General features: G+C 38.7%; 1 protein-coding gene across 19 annotated transcripts in view; it reads right to left on the bottom strand.

Moving 5' to 3' along the window:
• LOC133207434 (poly(rC)-binding protein 3-like) overlaps nt 1-23,306 on the bottom strand; it is a 496,208-nt gene that overhangs the window by 375,964 nt on the left and 96,938 nt on the right. For 17 of the 19 annotated variants that reach the window (XM_061344339.1, XM_061344336.1, XM_061344337.1 and 14 more), the window contains exon 2: nt 16,285-16,423. The exons of 1 other annotated variant lie outside the window; for it this stretch is intronic. The gene's annotated coding sequence lies outside the window, so the exon portion shown is untranslated. Of the gene's footprint in view, nt 1-16,284; nt 16,424-20,934; nt 21,004-23,306 lie in introns of those variants that run through there. One more of the 19 variants, XM_061344327.1, reaches the window with a different exon arrangement.

Here is a 23,306-nt window from a genome sequence, read left to right as displayed (position 1 = left end):
GAACAACACCCCCTACTTCACAGAACATCTAGCCTTACATGAAGTGTTAGGGAAAGGCAAAGTTGTACTGTGGAATTATTCAATTTACTATGGGAACACTGACTTGAGAAATTCAATTCAGAGTTAACCTTGTATTTGATTTCAGTAGTACTTGCATTATTCTTTTACAAAACACTAAGGAAAAATGGCTTTAAAGCTTCCTGGAATGGGGTTTATTAGTAAAATAAAAATTCTCCTTGGATTATTTCAGCAAATATTGTGTTTCTGGATTATAAACACAAAAAGGGACAGAAAAGCAAGAAAATTTAGGAGATAACTTTGAGGACAACTGTTTAACTTGCCCATAGGAAGCAAAGCATTGTAATACATCAACATCTGTGGATCTGAAGATGCAGAATGTAAAAAAAAAAAAAAAGCCTTCTGGTCTTCAGTTTAAAAAAAGCTAGCAGACACTTGCACATCTACTAGAGACTTATTTTTAGGGGATCATGTTTTTTACAGAAACATTTAAGTTAATGAAAGAAGGATATGCATGTGCTTGAATATATAGTAGGAGTAAGTGTTCCTCATCTCTATTGCCTTAAAATCACATCATCTTTCTAGTAGAATTGATAGAAGAAAAAAAACCCAACTAGCCACCACCGGAAAAGCCTGAAGAGTAGAATGTTTCCTCTCTTCAAAATGTTATGATCTATAGAAAGGTGATTTCACTCAAGAAGTATCACATGCAATTCATGATATAGATCGATGGGCTAAAAGCAGTAAGTTACTACATGTACATGATAATGATGCACTGTGCACAAGTCCAGAACAGATCTTCCTGCGGGGATAGGTTTTAGGATGGAAAAATTCAAATCTTAAATTAAAGTCAACAATAATTTATGTTACCAAGAACAAAAATGACTGAAACAGCATCTGTATTCTAGATCTTATCCTAGACAAGCATTTAAGTTAGTATGGAACAGCAGAAGTTGTACTGAGTCCCATGATGAAACCATAAAAAAAAAGACCCTATTACACTTTCAGTTGTGCACATATGAATATAGAGTAACAGTTGACATTGATGTTCTTTTGAATATTTGAGGCTTAACAGGGAGTAGAATGGGAAAACACAGAATGTGAGGAATTTCATATACCTGTGATAGATTCTGTTGTTAAAAGGTGCTTTATTGGAAGGCTGAGAATGGACAGACAGGAACAGCTATTTTGCAGTCTTCGAAGATTTAATAGCTATGTGCTAACACTTGTTACATTTATCTCAGAAGATGCTCAGGAAACATATTATAATGCCAGAAGGGAAGTATGAAAAGATTACAATTGTATTCCTTGTACTTCAGAAGGGGAACAAAGAGAAATGTGAACTGTCTTTTGAGGCCTTGAAGTATACGATACAGCATCTGTCAAAACACAAAAACTAAACCCCAAACCCCCTGCCCTCTCATCCCCAAATGCAACCTCTCCATATACTTTGTAGAAATTGCTCTGTTAAACTAAAATTGTAATGGATCTGCTTGTTTCTCCTTAATGTCTTGTTCCAGGGTCTTTTGGGAAATCTGTAGTAAATTTTAACAGGCTTTCTCTCACCTCCAAAGCTACTCATTGAAAAGGCAAAGATTGTGGCAGTGTGATCCCAACTTACATCTTCACAAAATTATTTCATACTTATTTATTATAAAACAAAACGTTGAGGGCTCTCGTTCTCTCAGTGAAGGGAAACTGGCAGCAGCTAGTTTGAGGAAAGACCATGGACTGTCTCTTTGGACTAAATGAAAAGAAAGCCTGCTTTTCTCCCTTGCTTTAGGCCTGCTGACTGGCACAAAGCCAGTTGTTAACAGTTATGAGTTATGCTGTGTTAGAATCACTTGTAAAAGTGAGTAAGTAAGAAGATAAGAAGCTAGAGTTCTCCACTTTTTTTTTTTTTTAATTGCTTTCAACCATCCTTTTCTTATTCCCATCATACTGGCCTCATGCTAGCCAGGTCAGAGACTTTGCCTATAGCACCCAGTGAGAGCACCCCTGTAGCCCAACACAGCTGGAAGAAAGAGTGGGTACATGGTCTAAAACCTTCTGTACTGGAATCCTACACCAAAGCACCCCCCATATTGGAAGAGAAGGATACTGCAGATGCCATGCAGAAGCAGCGAAGTAAGGCACTGCAGGAGGTCCAATGTGTTGCTGGTGATGAGGACATTTGTGGAGGAAAAGAGCAAAGTAAATGAAACACAACTAGATGACTCTCAATTTTTGCTTGTGCACACACACCCACCTGCGCCAGTCATGAGCATGCTGGGCTGAAGGCTCTCTGCCTCTAAACTCATTGACACCCCACTGCAAAGTGCTGTTTGGAGCATGGAAAAAAGATAGAAGTCCAATTGATCATATGTGTCAATATCACAACATGAATGTGGTTATTTGATTTGCTTCTGAAAAGCCCCATGTCAGAGGCTTACAAAAGCACCTATTTAATATACGGTGTTTAAATCTTTTCCCTCAAAGCATGCATGTTTGAGCTGGTCTTGGCTGGTATAGAGTTAGTTTTCTTCACAGGAGCCAGTATTGGGTTGTTTCAAATTTGTGCTGAAAACTGTTAATAACACTGGGATGTTTTAGTTACTGCTGAGCCAAGAACTTACACAGTGCATCTCACAGTCCCTCACCAGAGGTATCCTGGGGGTGAACAAGAACTTAGGAATGGACACAGCTGGGACAGCTGACCCCAATTGGCCAAAGGGTTATCGCAGACCATATAGTGTCATCCTCAGCATAAAGCAGTGGGAAAAAGGGGGAACATTCAGAGTGATATTTTGTCTTCCCAAGTAACCATTACATAATGGAGGCCTGCTCTTCTGGGGATGGCTGAACACCTGCCTACTGACGGGTAGTGGTGAACAAATTTCTTGTTTTGTTTTGCTTGCATGCGTGAGTATTGCTTTACCTGTTAAACTGTCTTTATCTCAACCCACAGATTTTCTCACATGAACCCTTCTGGTTCTCTCCTTGCTTCCACTGGTGAGGGGAATGAGCAAGTGGCTGTGTGGGGCTTAGTTGCCAGCTGGAGTTAAATCATAAGAGGTGACTGGTTAGCCTTCATAAAGCAAGAAGACTTATTTCACCTTTAGTGCTGAAGAGTGTTACACAAACCAATGATTATAAATTGGACTTCAAATGAGGGTGATCCTCAGACCAGAGCTAGTTTTAAAAACACCCCTTACAACTTCACTGATAACCCTAGCTGCCTTTCAAGAATTATGGGCTTTAAAAGTCACCAAAATAAAGACAGTATGTTCCAAAACCAGCATCTAGTTCTGGAAAGGGCACCAAAGTCAACCCCTTATCAGCAAAGGCAAACCCCAACAGTAGTCTTCTAAAAGTCAGGTGTGAGCCTTAGACTGCAAGCGCAGATGCTATTGGAGAAGACACAGACAACATTATGGTCCTGTGAGGCTCCAATCCTTACAATACTCATAATTACAACATATTATTCCCAAGATTAAAAAAAAAAAAAATACAATGGCACTGTGGAATCCCACAAGGCTAGACTGCAAACAAATGAAAAGGGCTAAACAACTTCTCTACACCAAAACAAAGTTTTCATGCCATGACAGTAGAGTACAGTTAAATGAGACAAAATGAGCTCTCATCGTCTGCAGTTGGCTCACAAGTCTTCAAGTAAGCTGGCAATGGAAAGATAGTGGAAAGTGCAATATGAAATGATAGTGAAATGCGACGGACAACAATGAAAACACAGATATGAACTGAGAACAGCATCATTAGACTACATAAGGGGAAGGTGCTAATTAAGAAGTAGATCCTACACAAGGCATAAAAATTGACCAGAAACAGTATTAGATGAACCACACTGCCCTGAAAATAATTCCTCAGTGTTATAACCATTGGAGCAACTGCAAGGATAGAGAAATTCTGCAGTGACATCTAAAGGCTTTGGCAGCTGCTTCGTAATGTGACCAGACTCTGAGCAGCATCCATCAGCTCTGCCCCCAGAAAAGCACAATTGTACAATGAAGCCCATGCATGCTGGGTCAAACAGAGCTACTTCCGACTAAGAACAACAGTAATAAAGCTGGGTTTGTCCATTCAAAAAGCATAAAGGTGATGCACATCCATTATAACAGGTGTAAGGTAAATTAATCTTAACATTAATTCAGAAATCGCAAGTTTGTTACGAAATAAATCAGTATTTCAAAACCTTTAAAGCAGCAACAGACAACAGCTACACACTGTATTTTTTGCCTTGGCAGACAAACCTGTCAGTGGGTCTTCCATTTACATAGCATGGTGTGAGCAAGACATAATATCTAATTCAAACCTCTTTCAATATCCTCCACAGAATTTTGCTCCCTTTACATTTGACAGCAATAGCAGCATGTCCAGGCATTGTGGATGCATGTACCCCAGAACACAAGGATCTGCCCCAGCCTGGTTCACACAGGCCACCAGCTTATCCAACAGCTTCAGACTGTCTTGACTGCATTTGCTCCTTTCACCCTTCTCACCCGTCTATGTAATCTGGGAAGCTCCAAACAGATACTGTCTTTAAAGGAATGTTTCCTATTTCCCAGCAAATCAAAAGTGTTTCCCCAGCCTGCACTGCCCTTCATGCCAGGAAGACTGGCTTTAAAGACCAGTCATTCTGGGTGAAGAATTCTACTTTAACGTATTTTTTAAGTATACTCATTAACTCTTAATATCATCACTGACTATTGGTATACACGTTGGAGAAACGACTTTTTGGAAGCCATGTACTAGCTTTAAGTTTCCTGCTCACAAGGCTTCTGAACAGCTGTGAAGCATTTCCAAACGGGCTGTTACAAATGATTGTGAATAACTGTCATCCAGCAAGCCTTTACAGACACTGTTGCCTGCTTAGAAAAGAGATTGACTGAGAACATTAAATCAATACAAGCCCAGGCTGATCCTTGGCTTCAGCACAAGATTGAAAGTTGGCCTTCAAGCATTTTGAACACTTTTGTACTTCCTTCAAGGTCTGTGTAGTATAGACCAACCTTGAAAATTCTTGATCTACTGTGGGTGTTCAATTATATTACTTGAATAATAACTAGCAGGTTAGACAGCAGAAAGATTTTCCTACTAAAACCATTAACAAAGTTTTACACTGAGGTCCCCTGTCTGCCTTCCCATTCCTTGGCAGCAGCCCTGTCTGGCACCTAACGGCTTTAGTTAAAAAACACTTTTTTGTCTGAAAGGCTCCTGCTTTGCCAACAATGAAATTCTGCCTTCAAGTCTTGGAGACAGTTCGGAAAAAAAAAAAAAAATCAATGACTTTTGCAAAATTAAGTGCAGAATCAACCCTCCTTGTCTACTATTCCAGAAACATATAGAAAATAGGTCCATTTTGTACAAGCAGGTCTTGGTTTTTATCTTCATCATTTGATATCCCACATTAGGAACTGAGAAGCAGTACCATCATATTCTAGTGTGTTGCCATTATATATAGAAGTACATGGACTCATAGACAGTAATAAGAATTACCACTATAAACCAGGAGCTAATCTGGTAGTCAGAAGTAGGATTATGATGATTAAATGCAGAAATTCTCACAAACCCAAGCCACCTTCAGCTTTCATAATTCTTAGCTATCTAGAGTGCAAATTCCTTTCATCTTAAATTAGGTCAGGTTAACCTCACCCTAGCTCTACCTGTTTCTCTACAGTGACTAGGAACAACCCAAGGTGAGTAATTCGGACACAAAGATACAAAGCTAGGGGAGACTTATCTTACTCAATATAACTGCAAACTACCAAAAATCTGTCCTTCTCTAGGAGAGCCAAAACAAGTATCAAAGGAATGTGTTTACGTTAGGAAGCATCAACCTTGTAAAAACTGGTGGAAAAGTAATTTGAAATATTGAGTGATCATAACATTACAGAATTAAAAAGATTGAGAAAATAGACAGAACAACTAATTAAAATCATGGAACAACAACAAAACCCACCCCCTGAAGGCCTGAGTTTGTTAACTCTGACAACAATAAAACCTCAGAAAGTTTCACACACAATAAAGAGGCAAAAATATTTAAACTAAAGGATAATATTGGCAGTAAAACAAATACTAATAAACAGGCTTTGAACTTGCCTTTGCCAAAAATTATAAGGCTTCTAATTTTCACAGGAGCTCATCCGGGGAACAACCAGCCTATAATAGGGCAACGAGCCCTGCTAAATTGAAGATGGACTATGACAGCCTTCTCAAAGGGATTTATATACTACAGCAGCTGTGATGGCAAAAGGAAAGACAAAATTACTCAGGAGGTCCCTTCCAATCCTACAGTTGTAGTTTAAGTTTCTACTGAATAGCACAGGCCAAACAGATCAAAGAGCAAACAGCACCAGTGTTCATGGAAGTCAAGATATAACTTCAGATCTCTTCTATTTTTCCCTAATCTCACTTCTGGCTTTATCCGACCCTAAGCCACTAGCACCAAATAAATTAAGCAGCCCTATTGTTTTCTTCAAGTAAACCACCTCTGCCCTGAAGAGAGAAAAAAAGCAGCTTCTAAACCCTCTTCCTTCATTACCAGAGAGATTACTGTACAGTTACACAATAGAAAATTATTTGAGTTCACCCCAGCATTACCCTTATTTATACACTATACGATATTGCATTTCAAAGCTGAAGGATAACACAAAAAAGCCACTCCAGTAAAACACTTCATTTAGGAAAATAAATATTATTTTACACCATTATGATAACTAACAACAAGAAATAATCTAGGAAATACATCCCCATTCCATTTGCAAGGCAGGCTTATCTCACCAGAACAATTTGCTTCTTTAATTCCAGCATTGAACCACAACAAAAATGAACTCTAGTGCTGACTGGTAGGCACCAGCTAAGAGCTGGCTGTAATGAGAAGACAGCTTTCACCTGGGCTGTACAGGAAGGTTCTCCCTGCCTTGGGGAGGGTAATCAAATATCAGAATTAAGAAAGCAAAACAGCAGCACCTGTGGAGATGGTACTGACACTCGACACTGGATCCCTAAGGACATTTCTTAAGGAAGCATGTATACTTTATGAAAGTATATGTTGCCTAAGTAAAATAAAAAAAAACATGTAAACCAGCTACAATGTCTGCACCGAGGTGTGAACTATTGTAAGAGTGGAAATACTTACAGACATGGTTTGGAAACAAAAAAAAAGATAAACATTCATATAGCAATTTTTTCAAACATGCAAGACTCAGACTATCTTCCCTTTCTGAAGAGTGGACAGCACACAGAAGCACACTTAATTTCCAAATCCAGTGTGGCTAGTTCAGGAGAGGGATACCATACTTTGGAGGGAAGAGGTAGAGACCTGAGATGCTTATGCCTGTGTGAAACCTGCCTATTAGAGAGACGTGTGTGTACAGGCTGCTGGTAACAGCAGTAGAAGATGTCCTGTAGGGCAAAATGCAATAAGTAGCTCAATGTTGTCTACACAGGGAAGAAAGAAGTATGAGGGGTCACTGGAAATGTGGGTTGGTGGTCCTGGGGCAGGGGAATTTTACATAGTGTGTTATTTTAAGGTGTGGTGTATACTGTAAGGGGATGGGTTTATACAGTGCAGTAAAAGGTGTTTGAAAGTCCTATTGTGGCCTTCATAAAGGAAAAGTTTCTTCAGGCAATTACTGAGGGGAAAAAGTATTCAATGGAGTAGCAAGTACCTCAGGACAGCACTCAAATCCCCTAACTAGTTTTGAAGAACCCAGATTGGTTCCAGTGACCAAAGTCACATTTCTTTCAGTTAAACTCTATGATGGAAAAAAACTACAACCATTCAGTCCTTGCTGTAACTGGAGCCTGGACTTAGTGCTCTTGTGAGAAGATGATGGAGGACAGTTTTTATGAGTTGCCATTGCAAGGGGAGTAGTATTTGCATAACTAACCTTTCACCTGATTAAGCACTAAGACACTTATGGGGGGGAAATCTCTGAACTTAAGCAACTTACTGAAAAAGTAAAAGAAAGCAGGAGGCAAAATTAAATGGCTTTATACTATCCCCTCACAGCTTGAAGCTAGTCCAGAACTCAATGAAGACTGTATTGACTTCAAGGGAACCTCATTACACAGAAAGAATGTAATGCTGTAAATGGGAAAGGACAAGTAAAATATCCTCTCCAAAATGCTGTTGACCGTAGTGAGAAGGTGTATACTAACTACATTGTTTATTTCTGAGCAAGTAATTTTTCAAAAAATACACTGTTTAAATTTTTCTGAGATGCTAAAAAAAATCATTGCTGCTTTTAGCCAAGCGTTTCCCCACTAATTGCAATACAGCTGCCATTAGCCAATTCCCCTGCCTTCTCCGGCTTCCACAGTGATTTGAAACCCTGATAATGTTTTTCATTTTGTTCCTTCTGTAGACAGAGGCAAAAGCATTTCCTTTCCGACAGCATGACATAGGCTACAGACAGCCTGACGCCAGAGCTTTCTGCAGATCAATATATTTAATGCATTTGAAGTCAGTAAAATCTCCTAGGCTAGTCCAGGGTTGCCTGAGGAAAAAGAAAGCCAAAAGCTAGAGAGCTATGTGGATATGGATTTAATATTCAATTTGCTTACTTAAGGCTCTCTCCATTTTAGCAGAAACTCATTTAATCTACCTGGGTTTGTAATTTAGAAACTTTTTCCCAAAAAGTTTTGGTAAGTATGGATGGTAAAATTTAATGTAGCAAGTGGAGTCAGAAATGCTCAAGCCCAGGTTGGGAGAAGGTATGTTTATATGCATTAAGACAGAACACTGAACAAATCCCAAAGATGGTGGGAATAAAAAGATGATCAATCCCATCACACCAATTCTTTTCCTCCCCAACTTCCAGATTTATTTTATTCCCTTGAATATTGCTCCAGCCACTCTGGCCTTTTCCACGGGCTTTCCTCATTTACTTAAAATACTTCTCATTTTCATTAACCTTCAATATTTATTGCTCCAAATCATCTTTCTTGTTCATCAATGAAGTTTTACTGCCTGTTAAATACAACAGCCAGAGGCAATATCACAAGTAAGGAAGCCAGTCATTCTCCTATCAAACCCATCAGAACCCATCTCTTCCATTCAGCTTCAAAAATTCCCCAAGGATTTCCATTCATTCTACATTTCCCTCCAGTCCTCACTCCAAAGAACTGTATATTAAGAAAAAAAAAGGAATAAACCTCACTAAAACAGCTTCCATACTTTTCAGTATTATTTTGAATCAATCAAAAAACAATTATGTATTACGCTGTAAAACTCTATAACACCACAGAGCAACCACTACCTTGCTGCCAGTCTTTAAAAGCTGCTAAATAATAATACTCAAAGTTCACTATTTGTCTTGCAAACCAGAATAATTTTTATTGCTTACAATTTGAAGAGCAACTTAATAAACCTCATCTTTATGTACAACCTTGGGCTGGAAACAGTGAACAAAATAACTTCTTCCATCTGAACATAGCATTAATATGATGCTCAAACACACATTGCTTTAAATGCAAATATCAATTATTTCATGCTAATATTTCAGCAAGAATGAATGCAATTATTTCATCAAAGCAGATGCAGTAGGAGGTAAACAAGAAGAGGTAGCTGTTACTCATTTGTGGAAAATAGAGTATTTCACTCATTTTTTCTTGTATGGATTTGGTGGTTAGAAAGAGAAATGTTGCCTTTTTGTTACATCAAAATGTCTGGCTATGAAGTTCCAGACTACTGGTGCTGCTTTCTTGAATACTAACAGACTGGGTTAATCCAGTAATATTTGCAAAGGGTTTATAATAATTTTATAGGTTTTTTTCTTGAAAATCTGGAAAGTGACAATCAGTGTATACCACACAATTGTTAAATTTAAGTGCATCCCATTCTGTTACAAATCTTCATCCCATTATATTATAGTACTACAAGAAAGTATAGGGTCCCTGTCACAAATTCCAGGACAGTCTGACTCCAGCAGCTCTTGGTAATGGCATTTTGTTCCTTTTTAGCAAATATGTGAGGGGAGCAGGTAAATTACAGCCTGGGTTCAGCACAGCAGAACAGGAGAGAATTAAAGGAACAGCTTCAGTGTTTGTTTTTTGTCCAACCTTGTCTTGTGTTTGAAATTGCAGAAACCAGCTGTGGGTATTTCACCCTGGGACCAGGTCTGCCTGATGCCATGTCAGAGGCATTGGGCAGCAGCCCAGCTCTCTGCATGTCACTGCTTAGTAAGTCAAATTGCAGATGTGCTGTTCAGCCGGAAGCTTTATGTGATGCCTATTAAAGTTCTTAAAGAACCCAGTGATCAAAAGAGTGATAATCCCCTCTGAGAAAAGCTGTCTTCCTGTGAGTCCTGAGTCCTCTTGTGGCTTGAGGTTCTTGTGATGGAAAAGTTTAGCTTGGAAGCAAGTGAGCAATAAAAATCTGCACATACATTCACATAACAATGCTAGCTCTCATCTGTGTAAACTTCTCATGGAATCAAGTCTTCCTAGCTGCTTGTGCCCACTATTTAGCAATGCATAACAGAATATGTGCATTTTAAAAACAAGGACAATTTCACTTCTGTCTGTTCTTCTTTGTAATGTACAGAAAGCAGTTTTTGCTGGTGCTTTCTGAAGAAGTAACTATAATGTAATGTTTACATACAGATGTATGTAAAAAGGCAAAAAGATATACTATGAGATATAAAAAAGGACCTTTTCTACCTCAACAGGACTCCCATCTGAGCAGTTCTGCATTCTCAGGTATCTCAACTATAAATTTTGCATCCTGCACTACAGGCCTCAAATTTTGCACATGATTTCCCAGTCCATGAAAGTGTCTGTTCTATCTTTTAAATTTTAATATGGCATATGTAACGCTATCGAATCTATAGAGTCCAACCAACATGGCTATAAACTCTTCAGAAGAGATAGGCAAAGATGGCAAAATGGTGGGTTAGCCCTTTATGTTCGGGGCTGTTTTGATTGTCTAGAGCTGGTGGTGACAGCAGGGTTGAGTGTTTAAGGCTAAGAATCAGGGTGCATGATAGAGTCATAGACCATCTAACCAGGACTACTTTGGTCACAACAGCCTCATGCAATGCTACAAGCCTGGGGGAGACTGGCTGGTTGTTTTAGATACCCAGAGGTATTTAGAAGATGAGTAGATGTGGCACTTAAGAGACATGGTTTAGTGGTGGTCTTGGCAGTGCTAATGGTTGTTAATGGTTGGACTTAACAAACCTAAAGGTCTTTTCTAACCTACATGATTCTATTTTATGACTCTGTCAGGCAGATAACAGAAAAAAATACTCTGCCTCCAAACTTGTACTCTGTTATATGCCAGTAGTGCAGGTAAAAACTCCAGTATAGTCCATTGGCATATGGATCAGAGGCCAAATTCCTTGCTGCTGTTTACTGGGACAGCTCAACCAGTTAACTTCAAATAACTGGTGCTATTTCATTCCAGAAAAGAGTCTTCCCCAAGAGTATACTAACACTTTTGATCATAAACAATAAAAGGACAGTAATTGTCAAACTCAAATGGACTAACACATTAGGCTTCTGTTGCTCAGAAGCAGCAAAAGCTGTTCAGCTACTGTGAAAAATCAGAAAACACCACAACAAAACCCAACCCACTTCAGTGTTGTCAAAATAAGTCTGTATATGACGGTTTCAAAATAGAACTTATTCATTTCTAAGTACATACAAGGCTAAGTATTATGGATGGCAGGACTTAACAATGCTTTTCTGGAAGATTCTCATGAGGAAGGCAAATGTTACACTCCTTACATTCTGACTTACACAAGGAGGTCCACTGAAATGACTGGGACCATTCACCTCACCATGAAGTGACCTACACCTGCAAAGATTAGAAACCTCAACCATCCTAAATGGTAGCTGATGTTACACTTATATTTTGCACACATAACATGAGTTACACCAAGAGATTTTCAACAATAGCAAGAGGTGGATAAGAGAGCATAACACAGTACTGCTGTAGGCCTGGATTTGTGGCACATATTTAATTATTATTCTGAAGGAGAGGTCATGACCAACTGCTAATTAAGTTAGAAGAAAGCTGTTAGGAAATTTTGAGGGACCTCTGATTCAAATGGGAACTGCAATGGCAGGGAAAATGCCAGGCTGTCAATTAAATGTCTGGTGACAGAGTAGAGTAAGAGGAACTTCTCATGCAGATTGCTAGATCTTAAAATAGCTATTAACACTCAAGAAAAAAAAATCACAAGTTTCATGTGAACAAGTCCTTCTCTAAAACAAGCACACATTTGCTCAAAAAACAGCAACATCATCCTCAAAAAATATTAAGGCAGTACTGGAATTACGACTTCTATAACTTTCTGGAATGGTGTATTCTTGGTAGGTACTTAACACACTGTGCCAAGAAGAAGAAAGAGATTAGAAATAAAAAAAGAACAAAAAGAGGGAAATGATAGCTGAAAAATATCAAGGCAGTTTTCAGGAAAACTTGTCCAGAAGACAGAGATATACTAAAGAATGACAAAACAGAAGTCCTTTTCTACATAACCATTTCACAGAAAACTCACTTTTATTCTGCTGTAATTCTGTAAAGATCTCTTCTTCTCAAAAGTTTCTACTGTAATTGGTGCAGAAGATTAAAAGAAAATGGCACCAATATTTTCAGTGAGATAATAAGAAGAAACACAATAACTATACAATAGTATGGAGAATGTAAATTACAATACTTTCAACAGAGCGTAATTAAACTGTATTAAAATATTGCTGTGAACTGCAATAAATGTACCTATAAGCCATATTTAAGTGAAGACAGTGAACACAACATATTTTTTCTGCTCGGATTAACAGCTCTATGAGATGTTAACATGGGTGTGAATTCAAACTCCCAAACAGAAAGAAACTCAAGCCATTTCATTCTGCAGCAGTCTGCAAAAGAATAGCAGTTCTTGTGTGAAATGAGCCTAAGAGGAGAATCTTAGTACCCTATACTAGTAAGAGAAGAAATCTTATTTCTTTAAATGGGTTCTTGGTCAAGAGAAAATTTGGGCTACATACAAATTTACATGTCAGAATATGAAAAGTGTCACCAGAAAATGCTTGTCCAGTGGCTGCTGAAGCTCCTTTCTCACTTTATCTTTGAAGTCCCACAGACAACTCCACCTCAACAACAACGTCCTCAACTCAAATTCAGGAGCCCCTGTAACCCTGAAACAATACCTAAACCTCCAGGTCTGATGTGTTCAGCATATACCTAACAGGTACAGGCAGATTTGCACCCCTCAGAAAATATCCTTGCTTTCCGGGGCATGGTTGGAAGAGGTTGTACCCTGTACTACACAAGCACACAGCTGAAGCACTCAATGGAGAGTGTGATCTCGTTACTATGCTCTCCTTACTCTGAGGGGGCATGGACAAGCCCTTTCCAGCAGAAATACAAGCCGGTCTGGAAAACAGGAATTGGGAGTGGTCCACTAGTCCCACAACATCCCTGCCAGAGCAAAGCTGCAGATTTCATGCAGGTGGCAGAAAGCCTTGTGAGAGGACAGCGTAGTCCAGTGGCTAGGCAACTTGGCAAGGGACGAGCCCTCAGTTTCACACAAGCAATGAGATTCCGCGTATCTGTCAGGCTGCAATGGCAACCACAAAGCCTGATGAGTCCTTAAAAAAACCCTGCCATGGAACCTACCTCCAGAGAAGAGCCTGGACTCTGCAGCCTGTAGGCACTGGGCTGTGCTCAGCTTTTGTTTTGCTATGGGCTATTTCAAGACAGTTTCTGCTGCGTTTGCAGGTTTCCACCCAATTCTGGCATGCACTACAGAGGGAGATTGTGTGTCCCAGCCCCATGTCTTTATTGAGCCTTCCTGGGACTGGCTGCTGAAGACACCTGTTTCAGCCTTAAATATGACAGCAGAGAATCACAGAGACTACATCCTGCCCTTCGTTCTTACACGTAAAGCATTTCAGGCCCAACACTATAAACACTTTACAATTCTCCCACCCACTGCAGCGGGAAGTATGTTGTATCTTCTATATTTTGATTTAACTCTCCTTTTTACCTTGTAGCTGAGGACAAAAATGTTCCCCTTGTGATAAATTTCCTTACCAAAAGATTACAGACACTAACAACAATGAAGGGAAGAAAAAACACTAGAAGAAAAGAAGCCCATTACTTAGGCAAAATAATGGAAACCATAAATCACTGCAGTGACAGGATTAAATGTGAAACCTTTAATTATACATCAAATCATTTACCAGCTTCTTATGTTATTTGCAGTATTGTTCATGTAGCTTGAATAAGATTTGAGTTTGAGAATGATTCTATTTTACATGTGAAATAGAAATAGTTTTAAGAATAAAAATAATGTTAACTTTAATCCTTAGCTAAATTAAGACCTTTACTGAACATCTTTATTGTTTTCAGTCAAACCCACCCTCACTTCATGGCATTGCTGTGTCAATACACATCAAGCCCATCCCCATTGCACATACATTATATAAAATGAAGCAGAACTAAGGGGGAAACAAGTGGCAGTTCAGAAAGTACAAGAGAGTGTAATTACATTGTTGAGGGAGATGTGTTATTTATGAAGTATGGGCAAACCTGTGCCCACAGGCTGTATCTGTTCCACTGCTTTTTCCATAAGGAGGCAAGAAGCAGCTGCTAGAAAAGTGACTTCTCAGCCCCTAAACACCTTCTCCCATGGATTCCAGAGTCCAGCAACAGAGAACAGGGCTGTTGCTGCTGTTGCCACTGGGTTCAGATTGGACAAGGGAATAATAACCTGATTTCTGTAGAAATTCTGTGCACAAGCATAATCTTCCAGCATACTCAGAACAGAACTTACTGAAAACAAACAAACAAATAAACCTCAAACCAAAACAAAATGCAAAAATAGCAAAATTCTCCTCTTCTAACTGGAGAGTAAGGCAAAGTGCAGGCAGCCTTCGTGTTTACATAAATCCCCTCAAAAGACATGCAGTAGGAAAAAGCAGACTTTCATCAAAGTCAAAACAATGCTTGTACGTTATGAAAACCAGCCTAAAATACAAAACACATCATCTAGTAGCAATTGTAAAGGCACTATTATACTGCCAGGTATTGCATTGCATATCAGAGAGCTGTTGGCAGGAAAGTACCTGTCCTCTGGAGTACCCTTTGTTTTGTTCTATCGTGTTGCAGGCTCTGGCAAATTGCCTTAAGGTTCCTAGCTGGGGCGGGCTGTCACACAGCGAAAACCATAATTCAGCTGCTCTATGTTTCCTTTTAAGCAAGAAGTGTCCATCGGGCCTAGGTTGAAGGGAAGATTGATTCTCTCATTCAGCTCATGCTTTTGCCCTGGCACATGAGACAGAAGCAGGTGCCAATGTTTAGGGTGCAGAAATGGGAAGGATCAAATACAGTGGGGAAGCACACAGTGGCAGTTTCGGTCAGCCCAGTAGACGAAGGCAACATTTTTAGTATGCCTTTTGTAGAGACACAAACCACCAGATGGAGGACTCCAAGTTAATCTTCAGCTTTTGTTTGGATTTTCTGCCATGTCATCTGTTTTGATGGGATTATCTTTTTGAAAAATAAGTCATCTTCTGTATCTGGGACTTTTAAATCTGTTGGATTGGCTTGTTGGTACGTGACAGACCTCCTGGATCACTGCTACAAATGGCAGGAAATGCTCCAAACTCTGCTGTGGTCTCTGCCTTTACCACTTTTTTGAACAGGCAAACCCAGAAAGAAAAGAGGACCATATAATTAAGTTCTAACTGTCACGTAAGTCAACTACACATTTGATCCTCAGCTTGGTAATTTTTTTCCCTTGTATTTTGTATTCAAGAAAATATTGCCTCAGGAAAGCAGGGAACACAGCCCCAGGTCTGTAGAAGTCTAAGTACAGTCAGCACTAGGAATATTAGTTTTCTTCCTTTCTTTCCTCTTTTGGATTTATTTTTGAACCATGAGTAGTTTGGACTGATTTGGCAATATTTAGATATTTCTGTTTCATGCAGCCACTTTGAAAAGAACCTTAACAATACAACATGCAAAAATTGGAAAATCACATGAAAAAATAAAAAGGCGAAAAAACATAATCCCATGACGCAGAACTGCCTATTCTGTTAAATCCATGTTCAAGGCTTAAACTGAAAATATAGGTCTCTGGATGAATACTTCTGAACACATGGGGCACCCGTGTCAGAGACCTGGAAACAGGAGATATTTCTATTACATTTTCCTCAACAATTACTGGAAAGGAAATTCCTGAAGCAATGCTCAAAGCACAGTCCCTCATTATGTACCTGACAACATGAGACTGCGATGCCAGGACATTTACTCACCCTGCCAGCAAGGTGATCTGTAGGTCTTTGGAGTTGTTTTTCTCTTTATTTCTTCTAGTCCACTCATGCATCAGATCCCTTAGAGATATGGAAGAGCCAAGTGAATTCACCTTTCTTGCTCTTGGTGTAAAATGGTCTCCTGTGACAAAGAGCATATAGAGAACAATGTAGCATATGAAGGCACTGGAACAATAATTTCCAATCGTACTATAATTCAAGGTTTTTCTATCTCCTGCCATCAACAGTAGTCAGTGCTGAGGAATAAAATCCCCAAGAGATGGTTTCCATATAAGCAGCCTGGGGAATCTTTGCGTAGTAAGCGCCAGAAACTGTTATGCTGCCCTAAATAGTTGCAGAGAAACAGTATTTGTAGGGGAGTTTCCAGTATTTTACTCAATAGTATCATATCAATCAATTCTATTAGTTAACTGAGTACATTTCAGATAAGATTTTCTTTCATCAGTATTAAACGCATTTATTTTTACAGTTTTTATCCTATTGGTTAGGTACTACAGCAATGACCACGATCCTTTCCCAAATTCTCCTTCAATCCCACCATTCTATGCATATTCTCTTTCCTGTACCTTCTCTAAACTATCTTTTCCACTTGTTTTCACTCCAGAATGTCTTCCTTAAGGATTATTCACTGGTTTTGTGCTTCTTGAATGCCTATAGACTTTTTAAGGATGAGCTGTTCAGACCTAAATACATTTCAAAATGGTGACCAAGTATTTCTGTTTCCCTCTTTTCCTCCCTGTACCACCAAGTGAGCTGTGGGAGACCAGTTCAAAGTCAAGCATGATAACCATCTATGGCCCTTTTCTGCTCCATTTCCTGGTGAAAGTGCATCTGGTAAAAAAGCGGAAGAGGAGAATTCAGAATGCACACACAAATCACATTTTCTATGACTATTGGGCTGCCGTGGGTCAGGTGGAGAAAGGCAAACACACAAACTCCCAAACATACTGCACTTAAGAACGTTATTAAAAACAGAAATGGAATCATGTCTAGCTTTGAGGATTTCAGGGCTTCCCTGAATAATTTTTCTGATTTGTCAGCTGAATAGCTAGGAGACTGGAATAACTCGGAAACCAACAAAGAACTGGTAGTTATTTTAATTGCCACACAAAGCCTGAAATACTTTCACTAGGGGTAAGTTTGTAGATGAAATTTGAAACTTCTCTTCATAGATTTTTCTATTGAAGGCCATGAGTATCAACAACTATCATCTCACTTTTGACCAGTTATAAAGCTCCTCTAAATAAAGTCTCCTATATGGCATCTTGTCATTGATTACTACTTAAGTGTAACCAACAATGCAGACACAGGAAATTCTTAAAATAAACAGCAGTATTCTCTGCTTACAGCACTCAGAGTCAAGAGTTTTGTACTTTTAAGATATGCATTGTAATTGATAATTGGGCAAATTATTACTCTTTAGATGAACACAACTACTATATCAAAATACAGTGTAACTATGACAACAGTAATTCATAGTTTACCACTCTTACACTAAGAAAATTAAATAATTTTGCTGAATTATTTCTTAATAACAGAAATTTGAAAAATTCCAAGAGGCAGTGTAACATTTACTTTATTAGGACTAGCCCAATATCTTCTATAATATTGTAAATACATCAATATCTCTTTCCTGGATAAAACCAGACAATACAACTGGAAAATACAGTGCCTATTAGCGAACACATGGTGGCTGTTCTAAAGTTCTGTCAAATTAAAAAAAAAAAAAGAAAAAAAAAGAAGAAAAAAAAAGCCAGGAGAAAAGGCAAAATACTTGGCAACTTCTAAACAAACACTTAAAAAACTCCGTAGTAAGTTTGCTCACATACAAATGAATAATCATGCTAAAAAATGAAACCCTGTGGAAATACAATGTGCTGATATCGCTCAGATTACACTGCTACATCTTTCTGTAAAACATTAGAAGATGTTAAGATGGAAGCGTGGGAAGTAAGGAGGATGAACTGAAAAATATAAACCAAACATCTGCATTATTTACTTTTTTTTTTTTTTGACAGCCCAAACTGAAATGTACCTCCTGAAAAATAAGACAGCAAAATGGTCCAGAAGAGCAAGCTGCTTGTTGAGGGCAGGCTCCCCAGTGCACAGGGACTCCCCAGCTTGCCATGTGGAAAGTCATGCAGGCACAGCAGAAAGGCAGCATGGACAGACAGAGGATAAAGAAGCTGGAAGTGTTACTCGCGATCAGTGCAGAACTTCTTTGTTTTGGCCTGCTTGGATGAAACTGGGAAAGCCAGACCTCAGCTGGGCTTGAAACTGGTGAGGGACATGAGAAGCAACCAGATAAACTTCTAAGGGAACAGCAGCAGCAAAAGAAAGACTGAGTAACAGGTAGCTGGGAGAGCTGGTGAATCTCCATCCTTATAAACACACCAAACTCAACCAAACAAGGCCCTGAGCAACACTAAGTTTCCCTTGCTTGGACTAGAACACTGTTGATATCCTCTAGAAGTCTGATCTGATCACGATTCTCTGATTCTATAAAATACTCACTTTGCCTGCAGTTTTCTTCCCTCTGAATAAAAGAAGGGCAGAAGTAAGAAGGAAAAAGAGGGAAAAATATAAAAGAGTAAAATTTTGGCTTGTATTTAATACTTTCCTGAATGAAGAGATGCTGAATTTGATAGAAAATACTTTGAACTGTGTAAAACTGTTAGACCACTACTAATCGCACTTTTGCATTTTATCTTTCTCATTCTACTACGTGATTTTGTAAGCAATTCACCTTCTTCTGGTTGTTGTTTTTTTTTTTTTTTTCTCTTTTACTGAATTAATGCAGACTGATAAAAGAAGAATAACTGATGACCAAGTTCTCATCAGAGTCTTGACTGATCTAGATAAGCTTCAAATCTAGGTAGGTTATAGGATTCATTAGCAGTTTGGTAAGTAGCTTTCTGTGTGCTGCATACTGGCAGTTCACAAGCTATAATAAATGGGAATATATAGGACATGGAAATTTTGAGTCCAGTCTTCACAAGAGGACTTACAGGGGCCTCTCTTTTCACTTATGTTTCTGTGGGCAGAAAGCCTCACTGTACCATGGGATGGCACCAGAGTGTAGGCACTATCATTTTTCCAGGTACATTCTCTATCTGTTTCTCCCTCTTTGCCTCTTCATGTTTACCCAAGAAAAACAAGAATTTAGCACTACACACTTTTCAAGCCTGAGTAAGTAGCTTAATTATTCAGACAAAATACTATTGATCTGAAAGTGTCTGAACAAATGAAATTCAGGCTTGCTGACCTCATTGAGAAGGACAGCCAGCCTTCTCGGGGAATTTCCAATTGTGTTACTTACAGTTCTTGTTCCCTTCTTTTATTTCAGGGGCATTTGATACAATACAGCGCAACTTTGGGTATTGTGCACACACAGCTTCTTTTGAAATCAGAGGAGACTTTACTTAAGATGCAGACTTTTGCTCTGAATTCAAGAGCAATCTATGTGCACCCAAAGATGATATGAGAACCAGGAAGGCTGTCAGAAGTGATAAAAAAAAGAAAATGACAGACTTAATCAATCATCCCCTAAAATGAACAGGACCATATACATCTATGAATGTGTTACCCTTAAACATGAAGTAAATCTCACACTCCATCGCTAAATACCATAAATTTAAGTATCTCTAATGTCATTACATAGCATAATTTTCCAACAAAAAGTGCCTTTTTTAATTGAGTCTCTCCAAGTATAAGCATTTAGACAATGGACAATCATCTTCCCCAGTATTCGCTTTGATCACAGTAGGCATGCTACAAAAAAAGACCCTATATGCTACATTTACTAAATTTAGGTAGGAAGCAATTTCCCAGGATATAAATGGACTGTATTACTCAGTATGTAATTTGTTATGATAGTTGAACACGAAAGAGTTGCAGACCCAACAAATACCCAAAATGGCTACCCGAAAAACCCTAAAATTAAGTTCTTGACAGATAATAACTAATGCTGTACACCCCTACTCTTTATGTTATGAACAATATGTACACTATATTTATGCAGAAGAAATCAGTATTTAAAACTCTCACATTTATCATAAAAATAGATTTTATTACAGAAAACAGTGCCATCCCATAAGAGATTTACAATTGATTAAAAAGGATGGCTTGTCCTAAAACACTTACATGATTGCATGCAAAGAAAACAGATGGTCTGTGTAACAGTAATTTGATTTCTTCCAGTAAACATTACTCATGATATAGAAAATGCTTATGTTGATCTCTTCCAGGATGATATGTGCGCTTTGCATCTCTCTTTAAATGAAGCCTGTAATTCTGTTCAAGAAACATCACAGCAGCTCTGGTTTCCCAACAAATCAAATAAAATCAGGTAGTCTAATGCATCATTCCTCACTTAAGAGGCTGACAACATAAGGATTGATTTTAACTTTTCACTCTCACAAAAGTGCTTAACATAAAGCCATGCTTCCTTCTCATTTACTCCTTTTGTAATGCTTCTTTATACAAAAAAAACCCAAAACCATTTCTACCTTCATCTCTGCCTAAGAGAAGTAGCATAAGTCGAAATACAATGCCTATTCTGATTTAATCTAACATTCTTCTCTTTAACACTGCTGCAGGTATATAAGAAGGAAAAAAATAAAAAAGACTTACTGATAAGTCTCCATCTGTTCACCTCAAATTTTGTTTTATATCTTGAGTCATACCAAGAATGCTGTTCAGGGAACTTCAGCACCCACATTTCCCTGAAATAAAGTTTTATTCTTCCCAAACACTGGATAAAATGCCCTCTGCCTTTGTTAGGTGAACAACCCTCTTAAGGTCACCTAAATCACTGAGGTTCTTGGGAATGAACTGTGGATGGGAACTCTGACACTTGTTCCCACAGGATGACAGCCTGAGCTGACAAAGGATTCATGTTGCCTTTTACAGATTTTTTTCACAGGATGAATACAGGCGGATTTTTCTCAAAGGCACAATTTAACCCCTAAGAATGTACCCTTAAATCTGGCCCTAATTTTTACAGGGGATTCACACCAGGGTGTGTTCCATCATCTGCAAGTAATAATATTCCTGCTGGGATGTAACCCTATTTGTCATTTTCTTGTCTTGTTTGATTACTGTCGCTTCACCTGGCTGGCCTTGACTTACCCCAGCCAAATGAAGTAAGGGCACAATCCTATTAAATGCCTGCAGGGAACACCCTGAGCTGCTGCTCTTGTCAGTGGGAATTAAGGGTTCTCAGAACATTGTAACAGGTACTCAGACCCTTGAGAAACTGGGCTCTTAATTAGATATTCCCTCATGACATTGTGTGATTATTTAATGTTCTGACAAGACACCCCAGCAATCTCACAGGCCCTAAATTACCTATCCTAGAAGAGCTCTTTGCCAACTGCAATTCTGTGAAACCTTTGTCATGCTTGACCATGGAAGCAAATTGCATTTCATGGAGCATATGAAATGATTTACCCAAAGAATTGCTTGAATTATATATAACACGAACTACTAGTCAGGCTTGAGATGTCCAGTTTTAAATAGCTGTTCTTTCTTTGTCCTTTCCTAATCTCTTGCGTGTGCCTTCCCCTCCATTCTTCCATGCACACTTTTTATTGTCCCACTTGCAGGCAGAGATCAGCAGCAGTCCTTATGGCAATGTTGGATGATTCATCACACAGTCTACATCAGGCAGATTAATATTGCCAGAGCAGCCCCTTATTATAAATTTGCTTCTCTCCTGTCTGGCTCATCTGCATTATAATATTTGTTACTCTCACGTAAATTTCCATCTCAAGCCTATCCATTCAGGGGCTGCTGAATTTTTTTAATCTATACTGAAAACCCCAACAGAGTAAATGTTTCTGCCTTGCAGCTGATGACATGTTACCAAATACATTAATAAAAGCTACAATAAACATGAAAAACAAAGTGTAAATAAATGGAAGAGTACTGAATGACATGCCACATAACAAATGCACACAACAAACAGTCATCATTTTATCTTTCCTTATGCTTAACAGCTTTAGGCACAATCACCTCAGGGAAAAGGGCATAGCATCAAATATTTTCCATTGGATTTTAGCAACAATCCCAATCTAAATACTAGACCATGGTTCTAAATACTAGACCATGGTTCAAGTGTGCAAAATCATAGTGCCTAGCAATCAATACTTACTTTTCCTCCCCTTTGTAGAAATGAAGCTAGGGAAGGAATATTTGGACCACCTAGGCTAATCGTATGACAGCTGAATACCCACCTCAGACCGAAGGAGAGTAGTCTTTTAGATAAAGGCAACTGAAACGTGCTGCAGGTAAGGAATAAGAGAGATGCTGACTGTCTCTGGAGGTATTAAAATACACTTTAAAGGTTTTATTTTTAGGAAAAGCTTTATTAAACTTTGAGCTTCTCCATCCCTGCTGAGTTACAACACACTTTTTGAGAGCACTACACAGAAACCACAGCACTTGCATACTCTCGGCTAAGGCTTACAGTTCCTATGCTTGCAACTGCTTTTCAAAAGGTTTATTCAACTCCACTTACCTATGGCCACAATATCTAAGTCCAACTTAGAAATGGTCTGTCCCAGGCCCCTTCCTGCCCTCCCAAGACTCTTCATTTACCTGTTTTTCCTTTAGGGAACCTTTTTTTCATCCCTCTATTTTTAACATTTGATTTACTATGTGGTTATTTTACGAGCCTTCACGCAACTTTAAATTGTGCCTCTCAAACATCATCAAATCCAATTCCACAGTGATGAATCTACCTTTAGATAAATCATTCTACAAACTAGTTTAAACTACAACAAAAACAGTTCCTTGAGTGCTTTATGCATTCTGGCAAGCATCTGCTTTGCCAGGAGTGGATTAAATAACACTACCTCTATTATTCTAATCGTGTGGGAGATCATATAAAATATTTATATTGTGAACTGCAGGCAAAATGCCTACTCTAAATTATGCTCCGGAAGCACAGCAAGATCTTATATTGATAGAAAAATACCTCAGTTTAAATAATTGGGCAATTT

This window comes from Neopsephotus bourkii, unplaced genomic scaffold (assembly GCF_033783945.1).
Source record: "Neopsephotus bourkii isolate Nb327-2 ecotype Australia unplaced genomic scaffold, CSIRO-AGI_Nbou_v1 NB_207, whole genome shotgun sequence".
NCBI classification, from domain to species: Eukaryota; Metazoa; Chordata; class Aves; order Psittaciformes; family Psittacidae; genus Neopsephotus; species Neopsephotus bourkii.
This window is presented reverse-complemented; position numbering and strand designations above follow the sequence as displayed.